The sequence below is a fragment of the Heliconius melpomene genome, chromosome 4 (assembly GCF_056956725.1).
Source record: "Heliconius melpomene rosina isolate 202511_hmr_F chromosome 4, ASM5695672v1, whole genome shotgun sequence".
Lineage (NCBI taxonomy): Eukaryota > Metazoa > Arthropoda > Insecta > Lepidoptera > Nymphalidae > Heliconius > Heliconius melpomene.
The window spans coordinates 1,981,726-1,995,695 of record NC_140392.1 but is presented as its reverse complement, the minus strand read 5'-3'; the positions used below and the strand labels follow the sequence as shown (position 1 = coordinate 1,995,695).

Here is a 13,970-nt window from a genome sequence, read left to right as displayed (position 1 = left end):
CTACTCACGAGTACCCTCGGGTCACCGACTTCATATAGAAAGGACAACAAAAGATCTTTTTTACTTTAGTTTCTTCGTATATGTTTATTTCTTTTACGTACAACTTGATGTATTGTTGTGTTAGGGATGAAACCTCTTATAATAATGCGATAGTGAAGACAGTCATCTTTTAACAGTAAATAAAATGGCGTTTTATATTATTTTTGAATCTAAAATATTAGACATTAAATATTTTTATTAGAATATAAACAATATTTGTAATCTATTTATTATAAGTAACTAGCGACCCTCTTGCGGCTTCGCCCGCTTTAACTACTGGATTATTCATGTAATGTATGTTTGCAAAGCACTTAAGATAATGTGAAAATTAATTAAACCCTAATGCAACCCGCATTTTTGTAGTTTCAATAAGGATTTTCCAATTGTTTTACACGGCAAGGATTTTTTAGTAGGTACTGTAATTTTAAATCTGTGCTACTAATCTTTTCAAGTACTTATTAAAATATATTTAAATGACTATTTTTAGATAGTTAAATGACTATTTTTAAACGGAAGAAATTATAAACAAAAACCTACCTACTACTAACTACTACAAAAAATGTGAAACCAAATATATCGCGCTTAAATAATACATTCAACTCCAATTATCCAATACGTGCAAACGCATCTAACTAAATCTTCATTGCTATAGAGGCAGCCGGGTTTTTTTTTTCGAGCTTGTGGTTAATGCTGAAGGGGGTATTCTGTCCCTGATGAAAAGCAAGCACGACGTGGCTGCCTGTGAGGAAAATTAAATAGAATGCATGGGCCGGGAATCGAACCCGGGCCGCCCGCGTGGAAGGCGAGCATTCTACCACTGAACCACCGATGCGTGTAAGGCAAGCGGACACGGCGGACGCATGGCGAGAGGCGAGCCGTTTCGCAGCAAGGATTTTTTTGATATTGTAACAACTTCTAAAGTACTTATTAAAATGAAAAACAGTAAAAGAAAGTTTTGGTCTACATTAAATGGCCAACGTAACTAATGTACTTATTTATATGCTGAGAGTAAAGGATAAGTGAAACTTGAGTAACATACAGCTGATGTGTCAACGGCGGGATGTGTCAGCAATTAAATGCGTTTTTCTGTAAAACTATTCGCAATTTCGAAATATTGTAAAAAGCAAATTTTATCTTCGTTTAACGTAGAAAATTAATAAAGTATTTTAAAGGATAAGGATTAATACCATTATGGAAAAATATCCCTCACAATAAAAAATATATTGAAATTATTATTTTTAGACAGAAAAATGATCACTACACGTTATTCTTAAAAAATACGAATATGCCGTCGCGGACTTTTTTGTAGATCTTATTAAGAGGAACAATGCTCCAGTACATTTTTTTCATGTAGTATTTACCATTAAAGCAGCGCTTGCGCCAAAGTGTCTCAGCGGGTAGGACTTTATACACATTTATCGTATTTATGTTAATTTACATAAGAATGTATAAATAATAAACTATATATAAACCTTCTACGAAAAACACTCGACTTAATGGTGAAGACCGCATCAAAATCCGCTGGGTGGTTTAGAAGGAGAAGAGTTAGAAACAACAGACAGACACGAAAAGCGACTTTGTTTTATAAGATATAGGATAGGATAGGATAGGATAGGATAAACAATATTTGTAATCTATTTATTATAAGTAATAAAGCTTTTCGGTCAATACAAGCATTCAGCAACGCAATGACTCGAGAATTCAGCGAAAAGTAGGGAACGGGAGTGTCTTAATAAGAATTAAGTGTCTTAACACTAGGTTCCCATGTTCCCCTGCCTTCCCTATAATGTGCGGAAAACAGTGTGAGGCTAAAAAAATAAAAATATATAATACCATATAAATATAACCATTAAAGAGTAACGGTTGCCAAATTTTCATGCATCATCGATACATCTGGAATACAGCCAGTGCAATTTTGCGGCGTTATTTATGTACCGTTGTCAGTCAATGAAGTTACGTTTTGACAATATTTGTCGTATTATATTGGTTTTTTTTATTTATTCATCTATATATATAAAATCGAAAGGTCACTCACTCATCACGAAATCTAAGAAACTACATGTGCCTAGCATGTAGTTTCTGAGGTCAAGTTAATCTCAAATCAATCTCAAATTTTGCATAGGACTTTTTACTTATAGAACGTAGGTGCTCGCTAAGACGGGAATTTGTAATATTCGACTTCTAAGGGGTTGTTTTTGGGGTTGAAAGTTTGTATGAAACTTCGTTACTACAAATTCGTCACATATAGGACGTAGGTACTCATGGAGACAGAAATTAGTAATAACGTAGTTCACGCCGCGGGGGGGCCGCTAGTTATAATATATATAAGCCAGTCGTACACAGGAGCACGTACGACTGCTAACATAAGAGGTTGTGGGCTTGATTCCTTCTCAGCGTAATGAAACATTTGATATTTTCATTTCCTTCAAGAACCTTTTTTCTGTGTCAAGAATTGGAATATATTAATAGGAACGGAAACACTTCTAAGGATTCCTTTGCCCACTCTGCTATGTGTGGAATACTGCATGAAGCTAATCTAATTTCTAAATAATGAAATTTCTAATAAGTTAATCTATATATCTAAATATATCTATATATCTATATATATATATATATATATATATATCTATCTATATCTATAATAAAACTGTAAAGGGGGTAAAATCTGTACATTGAATATAAACTGAAAAAAACACTTCAAGGGGACTTAATACAAGTAATAGAAGGTAAAAATATAATTTTTGGAATTCTTGTCTGTCTGTCTGTTGTGACTTTTTAACGCAAAAACTACTGGACGGATTTAAATGAAACTTCTTTTGTTGCATAGCTATTAGTCTTCGCCTATATATAGGCTATAATTTATTTTGATAGCCCAAATACCTGATGTGAGACCCTAGCAGCCCGCCTAATCTATAAGAGATATCAATACAACGAATTAGGAAAAGTTATTCAGCGTGATGAGCATTTTCTGTTGAAATAAAAAAAAAATCGATCCAACGTTAAAAAATTGCCAGAAAAGGTCTAAAAACAATACTTTTCTACATTCCCATACAAAAGATCCATATTCATACTTAAAAGTCAATTTGGACTTTAATACCGTACTATAAAGTTTAAATGTTAGTAGCTGGTTTCCTGGAAGGCAAAACAATTGAGTGACGTTAGTGACGTATACATATTATAGCCCAAGATCCCAGAGCCGCCAGACTGATATCATTTTAGCAATTTGAGGACTATTAGTCTTTCATGTAGTTAAGACAGTATGCTTACTCACTAACTTGAAAATGGGATCCTTTCAGAGGTAGCGAAAAATAACGGTATATCTCTTTTTGGGAAAATGATGAAGCCATCGGATTGATCTGGTCTTTAAATAGTCCGTAAATAATATATTTAAAATTTTAGATTTAGTTTAATGTAATTTGCCCCAATTTTAAAGAACCTTTAGGACGTCTGGCAGAAGTAAAGGTCCACGTGAAAGAATGTGAAATATACATTTTTTTACTATAAAACATATATAAAAATTCTCTTCCTTACTTAAGGGAGCGTTTTCAATTGACACTGCCAAGTGAAAGACCAGTACGCTCATGTGTAACTCTAAGAAAGCTTGAGTAAAATAAAATAAATAAAATAAAATAAAATAAAAAGAGCCTTTATTTTCTCTGACCTGTTTACATAATTTGTTTTACTTATAACTAACATTTTACACAATATATGAAAATATTTACTAACATAAGAATAGAATATTAACTGAAATTGTCCATTTTTTTTCCAACTGTTATTATCATTATTATTATTATTTTTTAAATTTAAATTTATTGTTAAATATTATTATTTCTGCTAGTGTCAGCTACCAGGTCAGGCTGTCCTACGACATAGGCCTCCTCAAGTTCCCTCCACTTGTTCCGGTCTAGTGCTATCCGTCTCCACCCCTTTGGCAGGTCGTCTTCCCATCTTTTAATCTGTCTCCCTCTCCGTCTTTTTCCATTTCTTGGGTACCATTCTGAGACTTTTTTGGTCCACTTTCCTGCATGTGATCTCATCATGTGACCAGTCCACTTCCACTTAAGAGTTCTTGTTTTTACTTTGACATCCAACACTTTGGTATTGCTCCTGATTTTTGTTGCTTTGCATTTGTCTTTCAATCTCAGGCCCATCATGCTCCTTTCCATTCCTCTTTGGCATACTCCCAGCTTGTGTTCAATTTTCTGTGATAATGGCCAAGTTTGACAGCCGTAGGTGAGGCATGGGAGGATACATGTGTTAAATATTTTTGATTTTTCTGAAATGGGCACTGATTTATTCTTCATTATTTCACGGAGAGACCAGTATCTTTGCCAGGTGTTATTTATTCGTCTGTCTACTTCCTTATTTGGCAGATCCTTTACTGATATTACTTGACCCAGGTATATATATTCGTTGACATATTCAATCTCTTCCTCCATTTCTATTTTGACTTTGGTCATGTTAGTCATTAATTTGGTTTTGCTGGTATTCATTGATAGTCCTGCTTTTTTGCTTTCTGATGCTAGTTGTTGCAGCATTAGTTGTAGGGTGTCTGGATCTTCTGTAAACAAGACTATGTCGTCTGCGAATCTCAGGTGGTGTAGCTTTTCTCCATTGATATTGATGCCGAAGTTGTCCCAGTTGAGTTGCCTGAAGATGTTCTCTAAGACTGCGTTGAATATCTTGGGTGACAGCGGGTCTCCTTGTCTAACTCCTCTCTGAATTTGGAATAGATTTCCTGTTTTTTCTAGTTGTATTTTTGCTGTGCTTTTCTCATATATTTGCTTTATTATTCTTATATATTTTTGCTCAACCCCTTGGTTTCTCAATGAGTCCCATATGTAGCTATGCTTCAGGGAGTCAAATGCTTTATTATAGTCGACGAAGGATAAGTAATACGGGCGGTTGTATTCGTTGCATTTCTCTATTACTTGCTTGACAGTGTGTATATGATCAATTGTTGAGAAATCGGATCGGAATCCAGCTTGCTCTATAGGTTGATTACCGTCTAACTGTTTGGTCAGGCGTTCTAGTATAATTTTTATGAATATTTTATACAAGTTTGGGATTAAGCTGATAGGTCTATAATTGTTTATATTATTCTTGTCTCCCTTTTTATGCAAAAGTATGATTGTTGAAGATGTCCATTGACAGGGTATTTGTTCTGTGTCTAAAATTTGGTTACATATATGAGCAAAAGGTTTTATTATTTGTTCAATGGTTGCTTTTAGTAGTTCATTAGTTATCTTATCATCGCCAGGTGATTTTCCTATCTTTTGTGTTTGAATAGCCCTTCTTACTTCGCTTTGCAGAATCTGTGGGATTGGTTCTTGGTTTATATTGTCCTTAAATGTTGTATCGTCTGTTTCTTCCGTTAGATTGTCTGTATATAATTCTTTGTAAAAATCTGTTGCTGTTTTTAAGATGTGTTGTCGTTTGGTTGTAGTATGAATATTGTTTTTTTTGTCTTTTTTTATCGTTTTCAATATCCATGTAGAATATTCTTTTAGTTGTTTTGAAGCCCTTTTAATGCCTCCTGTTTTGCTTATTTGTTCTCTTATTATGTGAAGCCGCCTTGCTTTTCTATGGTCCCTTATTGCTTTTGTGATTTCTTTGCTAATGTTTGTTATTTTTTCACGGTTTTCTGTTCTATTACTAATCAATTCTTTTCTCTCCATAATCTTCAATCTGGCTGTATTTCCAAGCTTGTCTTTTGTACCTTCCCACAAACAATTCTTTAATTTTGACAGCGCTTCTTCTAAAGAGTTGTACTTGTCTTGTCCGTTACTTTGCTTCTCTATTTTGTCTAATGAACCTTTTAATTCGTGTAAGTTTTGTTCTGTTAAAAGTGGTAGGGCCCCCCCTTTCGTTCCGTGGAATTTTCTTCTTGGTAGTTTCAGTTTCTTACACGCAATAGCACCTCTCACCAGTCTATGGTCGGAATTAAAGTTAAATTTGGGCACCACACCAACATTGTTAAAAATCTTGGGCACATTAGTAGTAATGAAGTCTATCTCGTGTTTATCTTTACCATTAGGGGAGATCCAAGTCCATTTATTTTTCTGCTTTTTAGGAAAAAAAGTGTTCATTATTCTCAAGTTATGTTCGAAACAGAAATCTATGAATCTTTGGCCATTATTGTTTCGCCTTCCTTGGCTATATTTTCCCAAAATATATTCACCTATTTCCGATTTACTTCCTATTTGACTATTAAAATCTCCCATTACTATTATATTCTTATTTACTATTTGCATTGTTTTGGTGAGGGTTTGGTAGAATATATCTTTCTCCTTCTCTGTTGCTTGGTCTGTAGGGGCATATATCTGAAGGATTGAGAATGGATTCCTGAAACCAGGTAAATTTATATTTAAAATGCCAATTCGATCTGATATGCCAACAAATTCTTCCACATATTTTTTTAATTCTTTTTTAACCAGAAATCCTATTCCGTAATTCCCTTGAATTTCTCCTTTGAAGAAAAATATGTATTCTTTAAATTCCTGTATCTCTTCTCCGAGTCTTCTAACTTCACATAGGCCCATTATGTCCCATTTAATATCCTTTAATGCATTTTCGAGCTCGATGAGTCTGTCTTCCGTTCTTAGTGTCCTTGTATTCAGAGTGGTTATATACAGTTTGCTTGTCTTATTATTTAGGGTGGATGGAGTGGTATTTGAGGGTGTAGGTCTATCAACCCCACGAGGACCAGTCGGCTTGGGGTTGGTCCGTCTCCGGTTGCTGATATCTAATTGCTAATTCTTTTTAATGCTAGTTGATGATGTGGAGGTAAGTGAGTTTGATCTCCCTCTCATCAAATCATAAGCATTGGTTTTATTTATTATGCTATTTGAAGACATATTCACTTGTTTTTTAGGGTTTATATATGTTCCTGGAGAAGTTGATTGTTCTCTCTTCTTTCTCTCTGTAATTACATTGTCTTCCTTAACTATCAGTTTATCATACTTTATATAAGCAATGTTTCCTTTAGCCTTTTCCTCTTTAAGTTGTTGCTGCAGTTCTTTTCTTTTTTCTAGCACCGATTTTGGATAATCTTCAACTACATAAACATGTTTAAATCTTTTCTTGTTTTTTAAAATTTCAACTTTTTTCCAATAATTTGTAAAAGAGATCAGAACAGGTCTGGGTTTTCCTTTATGTTTGTTTCCAATTCTAAATGTGTTCTGAATATCGCTTGTTTCAAGAGAGATATTGAGGTCATTTCCAATAATTTCTATAATTGCTTTGTGTAGATCTATTGAGCCTTTTTCTGTCTCATCCAATTTAAAGAGTAGTATATTATTATTAAAGCTTGAGTACCCTATATTTAATACCTCTTTCTATGAAAAATCCTTCACAGTTCAAGCAGTGCGCTTATGGAACTCACTACCTAACTCTATACTATCGGGCAATCCATCTCTAAATACTATTAAAATCAAATTAAAACAACATTTCTTAATCTCAATTAGAATCTTTAGTAGTCGCTTTGTCTTTTCTTTTTCTGTTTCAACTCTTTTATGTCATATTATATATATTGATGTAGGTATAGTAATATTGATTAATGTTATGTATATTTGTATGTAGGTTTATTATTATTATTATTAACATTATATTAAAATACCGCACCCGAATCATTTCTTTTAACATCCCCTACATTCAAGGGTTTCTGGTAGAGATCTCTATTAGAGATAAGTTATCCATTGTACACATTTTTTCTATTGTCATAAGTTTTCTGTACTTTCTTTCTTGTGTGGTACATAAATAAATGAAAAAAAGAGATTTTCTACTTTAACGCAACTGGATGTGTGTTTTAAGTTGGCACTATCTCTGAAGGTTTTTTAAGTTAGAGAGTATGCATACAGTCTCAACTACATATTAGACTATCGATCCTCAAAATTTCATCTTTGCTAAAATGATGTAGGTCTGGGGGTCCTGGGATCTCAGTCTATTAATGTCAATATTTGTCAATATTTCTATGGTAAGATGTCACTTGAAATGTGGACGTCTCATTGTGCATCTATATTATTAAATCTAAAAGCCACAAATTTCTATAATATTAATAAAGTGTTGTGTATTTGTGACTTACTAAATATGCCTTCTATAAGGCGGTGGACAAATTTAGGCAAAAGAATCTAATCGTACTCCCAGCACGTGAGCACGATAGTTGACTGATAATGGTGCAAATTTGAATCGAGCTGCTTTTTGTTACGATATATCAATTGATGCCAGCAGTGCCTACAGCTGTGTTGCTATTGGATCTATAAACTCAGCTTGCCAATATTGTAAGGTTATTGTAAAAATTCAGTTTGCCAATCAATTTGGTGGCGTAATGATTTTATTATAAGGAGGAAGATTGCCAGTCCACGTTCAATGCAAGCTGATGAACTGAATTCATGTTTAAAGTCCTCGAAATTGTGGAAACATGTCAAGGTCAGTCCTCGAAATTGTGGAAACATGTCAACGTCTTCTAAACTTATTTAAATCTTTTAATTTGTTTAATATGTTCTTTGAACCAACTCGTATAACGAATACGTCCGCTACTTGTATAGATAATGTTTTTTGTCATTGTGGGCCTGTAGAAAAACAAATTATTACTAATCTGAGCTCGGATCATTGTGGTCAACTGTTTTCGGTAATAGATAAAACAGTCGCAGAACGTAAACAAATATCTATTAGACCAATTACTGAAAATAAAATTAATCTTTTTAATAATAGAGTGAGTGAAAGAATTGCAAACTTAGAAATAACCGGATTAAATCCGAATCAGCTATATTGTAAAGTTTTTAATTTACTCTCTACAGAGTTTGATAACATTTTTAAAGTTAAACTAATATATAAAAACTCGAAATTAACTTTTAGCGACTGGGCAACTGTTGGTATATACCGAAGCAGAAACACACTATACGAATTATATAATATGAGGCAATGGAATCAAAATCCGGAGTTCTTGTTAAAAGTTAGAAATTTTTCAAAAATATTTAAAAAGGTATGTGGCCAGGCTAAGTCTATGCATATAAGAGCAAAAATTTTGAACTCTAATAATAAAATTAAAGCTACATGGGATGCTATTACTGCTGTAACTGGGAGATCTAGAGCTGTCAGTGAACCTATTAAATTAAAAGTTAATAATATAATCTTAAATTCAGATTTAGAAGTGGCAAATACTTTTCAAAATTTTTTTTCTGATATATCAACTGAAGTAACACGTTCACTGCCATCATCTCCTTCGGAAGCAGAATTAATACTAAAAACCCATGTAAATAGTTGTAGACAAAATTTTGTGTTTAAGAATGTGTCACCAGAAGAAATTGTCAAAACTTTTAAAAGCTTTAATTTAAAGAAAACTGGTGACTTATGGGGCATGTCTGTTAAAGTTTTTAATTCATTTAATTTTTATTCATTCAGTTAATTTTTAACAATTGTGTAGAATCCGGTACTTTTCCTGATTTAATGAAATATAGCAAAATAGTGCCGCTTTACAAAAGTGGAGATAGATCTGAGCCTGGAAATTACAGACCGATTTCTGTTTTGCCATCCTTAAGTAAAGTATTTGAAAAAATAATGTTCAACCAGCTCACAATTTTCTTAAATATTAACAATTGTTTCCATAGTGAGCAATATGGTTTCACCAAAGGCAAGTCCACTACGGATGCGGGTGCTGCACTCCTAAAGCACATTTATGACGCATGGGAGAGGTCACAAAATGCTATTTTAGTGTTTTGTGACTTATCCAAAGCCTTTGATTGCGTAGACCATGTAACTCTGTTATTAAAATTAAAACATTATGGTATACAGGATACTGCCCTTGACCTTATTGCCTCATATTTAAACCAAAGAATCCAGAAGGTTAGTATAAATAATGTAAAATCATCTGGATCTCCTCTAAAGATGGGCGTTCCACAAGGATCCATTCTTGGTCCCCTTTTATTTCTTCTTTACATTAACGATCTACCTTTTTATGTGAAGAACCTATGTGATATTGTACTTTTCGCGGATGATACCTCTTTAATATTTAAGGTTGACAGAAATAAAATAAATTATGACGATGTGAATAGCGCATTATCGCATATTCTTCGTTGGTTTGATGTTAATAATCTAATGTTAAATGCTAAAAAAACTAAATGTATTGAGTTTGCTTTACAAAATGTTAAAAAAAATAATTTCAGTCTACTAATTAAAGGAGAAACTCTCAATTTGTCGGAATCAGCTATTTTCTTAGGTGTAACTATAGATTCCAAACTCCAGTGGAACGCTCATCTGGAAGCACTTGCGGATAAACTCAGCTCTGCCGCGTTTGCAATTAAAAAAGTAAGACAAATGACGGACGTCGACACTGCCCGATTAGTCTACTATAGCTATTTCCATAGTATTTTATCTTATGGAATGCTGCTATGGGGCAGTGCTTCAGACATAAATTCAATATTTATCCTCCAAAAAAGAGCCGTGAGATATATTTATAAACTAAGAGCGCGAGATTCTCTGCGAGATGTTTTCAAAGATGCAGGTATTCTTACAGTTGCTTCCCAATTTATATACTATAATATTCTCTTTGTCCGACAAAATATACATTGTCATAGTAAACATAGTGACAATCATACGATAGAAACGAGAAATAAAGATAAGATTGTTACTCCAAGTTTTCGCCTCCAAAAAGTTAATAAATCTTTTATGGGTCTGAGCATACGTGTATATAATAAAATTCCACAGTGTATTCTAGATTTGCCACTTCCAAAATTTAAAATATCAGTAAAAAAAATTCTAACAAGTAAAGCTTATTACACTGTTCAAGAATACTTAGAGGACAAACATGTATGGAATTAATGTCTATTGAATGTAATGCAGGATAGCTGCCAACTAATGTAATAGATTGTACCATTGATTTTGAAAAGAGCAACTGTTGAGTTTCTTGCCGGCTCTTCTCAGCAGAACTGCCTTCCGAACCGGTGGTAGCTTTTTGTTCATATGTTCATTCGACGATTCAAAAGTGCTTATTATAAGTTTATTTGAATAAAGAATATTTTGAATTTGAATTTGAATTTGAAGGTATTACATTTAAGCAAGAATATGCGTGTCATGTTGCAAAATGATCAATCTGGAGACATATTCTCTAAACAACTCATTGATATTGGTAATGGCAAACTTCCTATATATGCGCTGACTAGCTGCATCAACTTTCCTGATAGTTTTTGTCAGTTAACGTAATCAAAAGATGAACTCATTCATAAAGTGCTTCTAAATGTTGCTGAAATGTTGCTGATTATTTATTCCATAATTGGTTGAGCGAAAGAGCTTTACTGGCTGCCAAACACACTGATGTAAATGAATTAAATATAAATTTTCAAGTTGGCATTCCTGGCAAAATAAGGACACATATGTCAGTTGATACGGCAACTAATGAAGATGATGTCGTGAACTATCCACCGGAATTTTTAAATTCACTTGATTTGCCAGGATTGCCGCCTCACAACCTTCAATTAAAGCTTAGTTATAATGTTGCGAAATATTAACCAACTGAAACTTTGTAACGGCATACGATTAGCGATAAAAAAATAATGAATAACGTAATAGAAGCAATGATATTGAAAGGAAAGTATAAAGGAGAAGACTTTTTGATGATGCGGGGCATCCCAATGATTTCGACTGACATACCATTCGAGCTTAAAAGACTACAGTTTACTATAAACAAATCCCAGGGGGAGTTATTAAGTGTTTGTGGTATTAATACAGAAAACTCATGTTTCTCGCATGGTTTGTTGTATGTTGCCTGTTCCCGTGTTGGAAAACCATCTGCTCTGTTTGTTTACGCGCCAGATAACCAAACAAAAAATAACGTGTACCATAAAGTACTACAATGAAAATGAAACTGAATTTAGAATAAGTAAAAATGAAGTAAAATATAATAATTGACATTATATAATTTTTTAATCAACTTTCTTTATTTTTTATCTTACTAGCTGACCCGGTGTCGCTAATAGCAGAATACATATTAAAAAAAAAACAACTGTTAGGCGATACGAAGTACGCGGGTCTGCTAGTTTAAATAATAATTTTGATATATATAAATGTTTATTTCTAAGAACATATTATTTCTTTTAAAGAACAATATGAATAGTACGAATATCTCCAGAGATGTAACTTAATCTTACCGTTTCATGCGCCTGGGGCATCAAGATAAATTGTTGCATAGAAAACTGTATAGAAATTCAATTCTTTCGATATCAGTTGTAGCTTGTTAGAAAGTTAGCTATTATAAACTATTCCAATAATACAATACATTATTTTGTTTGTATTTTTATTTTATAATATGTACGGGATATTCTTATAAAATTTACAATTTTATGATTTTAATGATTTTGGAATGCTATAATTAAGAAGTTATATCTCGCTATAATTAAAGGCAATAAAAGCTTCACATATATCAATATTCAAATGTCATAAAGCTACCCACATATATGATGCAAAATATGATATCGTGTAAAACCTAATAATAAACCTAATAAAAAAATGTAAAACCTACTTATATTTGTAAACAATTTGAAAAAGGCCATTAAGCCTAGCTGGCTTTTCTTAATTACATTGTTTGTACATGCTTCAAAGGTAGTCTGTAATAAACATAACAATAAGTAATAAAACTTTTTGTATAGAATTTTTCACTTCCCTATTTAATATTGAACTCTTTTTTGACTTGAAGATGTTGAAAATCCGTAAAGAACTTGCCCATACCATAAATAATTCTGTAGCAGCACGTCGAATATACTCGTATGTTTATTTGAAACACTGCACTGGCGGCATTCCAGGTTCATGCGTCAGAAGAGAATTGGCACCAGTCAAAGTCTGGACGACCAGATCAATAGTGGGAGGGTATTTTTTATTTATTTGATTCCTTTATTGCGCATTTGTGAAGTGTCTGGTTGTAAATGGTGGTTGTACGTTCGATTCTCAATCAGGAGAAAATTAAACAGTTTTTTTTAAAAGATTATCTTTTCAATAATATTTATTTTTTTAATACATTGATATGGTAGTCGTAGCAATAATTAAATAGTAATATGAAGAAAAATGTATAAGCATTAGGTGAAATTTTTATACAGTTTATGCATAGCAGAGTAGGTCATTTAATTCCAAGTAATTTAAATCCACAAAGTCGAAAGTTGCGCTGTTAATTGCCTTTTAACAATCTACCGGTAAGACTCTCCGTTTTCTCCTTCAAATTTTCGAAACATTGCTTCCAAGTAGCGGAACTCAACGTTACGATACCTATAGAAAAGCAGAAAAATAAAAAAAAAGGATTATAGTCCCGAGAGGGACATGTTGAAACACATCTCAAGTCTTAACCAAGAATCAAAATATCATATAAAATTGGAGAGAAAATATTCAATGTTAGAGAGCATTGAACAGTCAGTGTAGGCGAAGGAAATCGACTGTTATTTTTAATAATAGCCTATATGGCTTAAGGCGGTTCTTTTTTCCTCATTACATGCCCTTCTATAATAGGCTATTAAAATCAATGTTCGTATTTGAAACCTTTATTTGTTTGTATTATGTATCTTATTGAAGTATTTCAAAATTTAAATTTATTAATGAAAATCAAAACTATCTATATTTTAAATTTTATACCGATATTTTGATTTTTTAACTTTTAATATACAAGAATAACGTATGTAATTTTCTTAATACATGTAGTAAAATGTTTAAATATTAAGTATTTTTTTAATGTGGAATATTAACATTCCTAATTGAATAATTTCTAATATTAGAATAATTAATTGTGGGGAAGAGAAAGAGAACATAATGTCAAGATAATCTGTTCGCTCTTTCTTCTTCTCTCATTATTTTCCGCTTTCCTACAGAATACAAGACAATGCGATTTAAATTAAAATGATTACATTCAGATGCTGTTCCATTACGCTACAAGTGCCCTCTAATATTAGAAAAAC

At 32.7% G+C, this 13,970-nt stretch overlaps 1 protein-coding gene and 1 non-coding gene across 3 annotated transcripts in view; both read right to left on the bottom strand.

Moving 5' to 3' along the window:
- The window catches only part of nAChRalpha1 (nicotinic acetylcholine receptor alpha1), a 201,845-nt gene that overhangs the window by 27,472 nt on the left and 160,403 nt on the right, over positions 1-13,970 (bottom strand). The gene's annotated exons all lie outside the window — the stretch shown is intronic.
- TRNAG-UCC (transfer RNA glycine (anticodon UCC)) lies at positions 801-871 on the bottom strand. The gene has a single exon. It is a non-coding gene; the product is annotated as a tRNA-Gly (tRNA).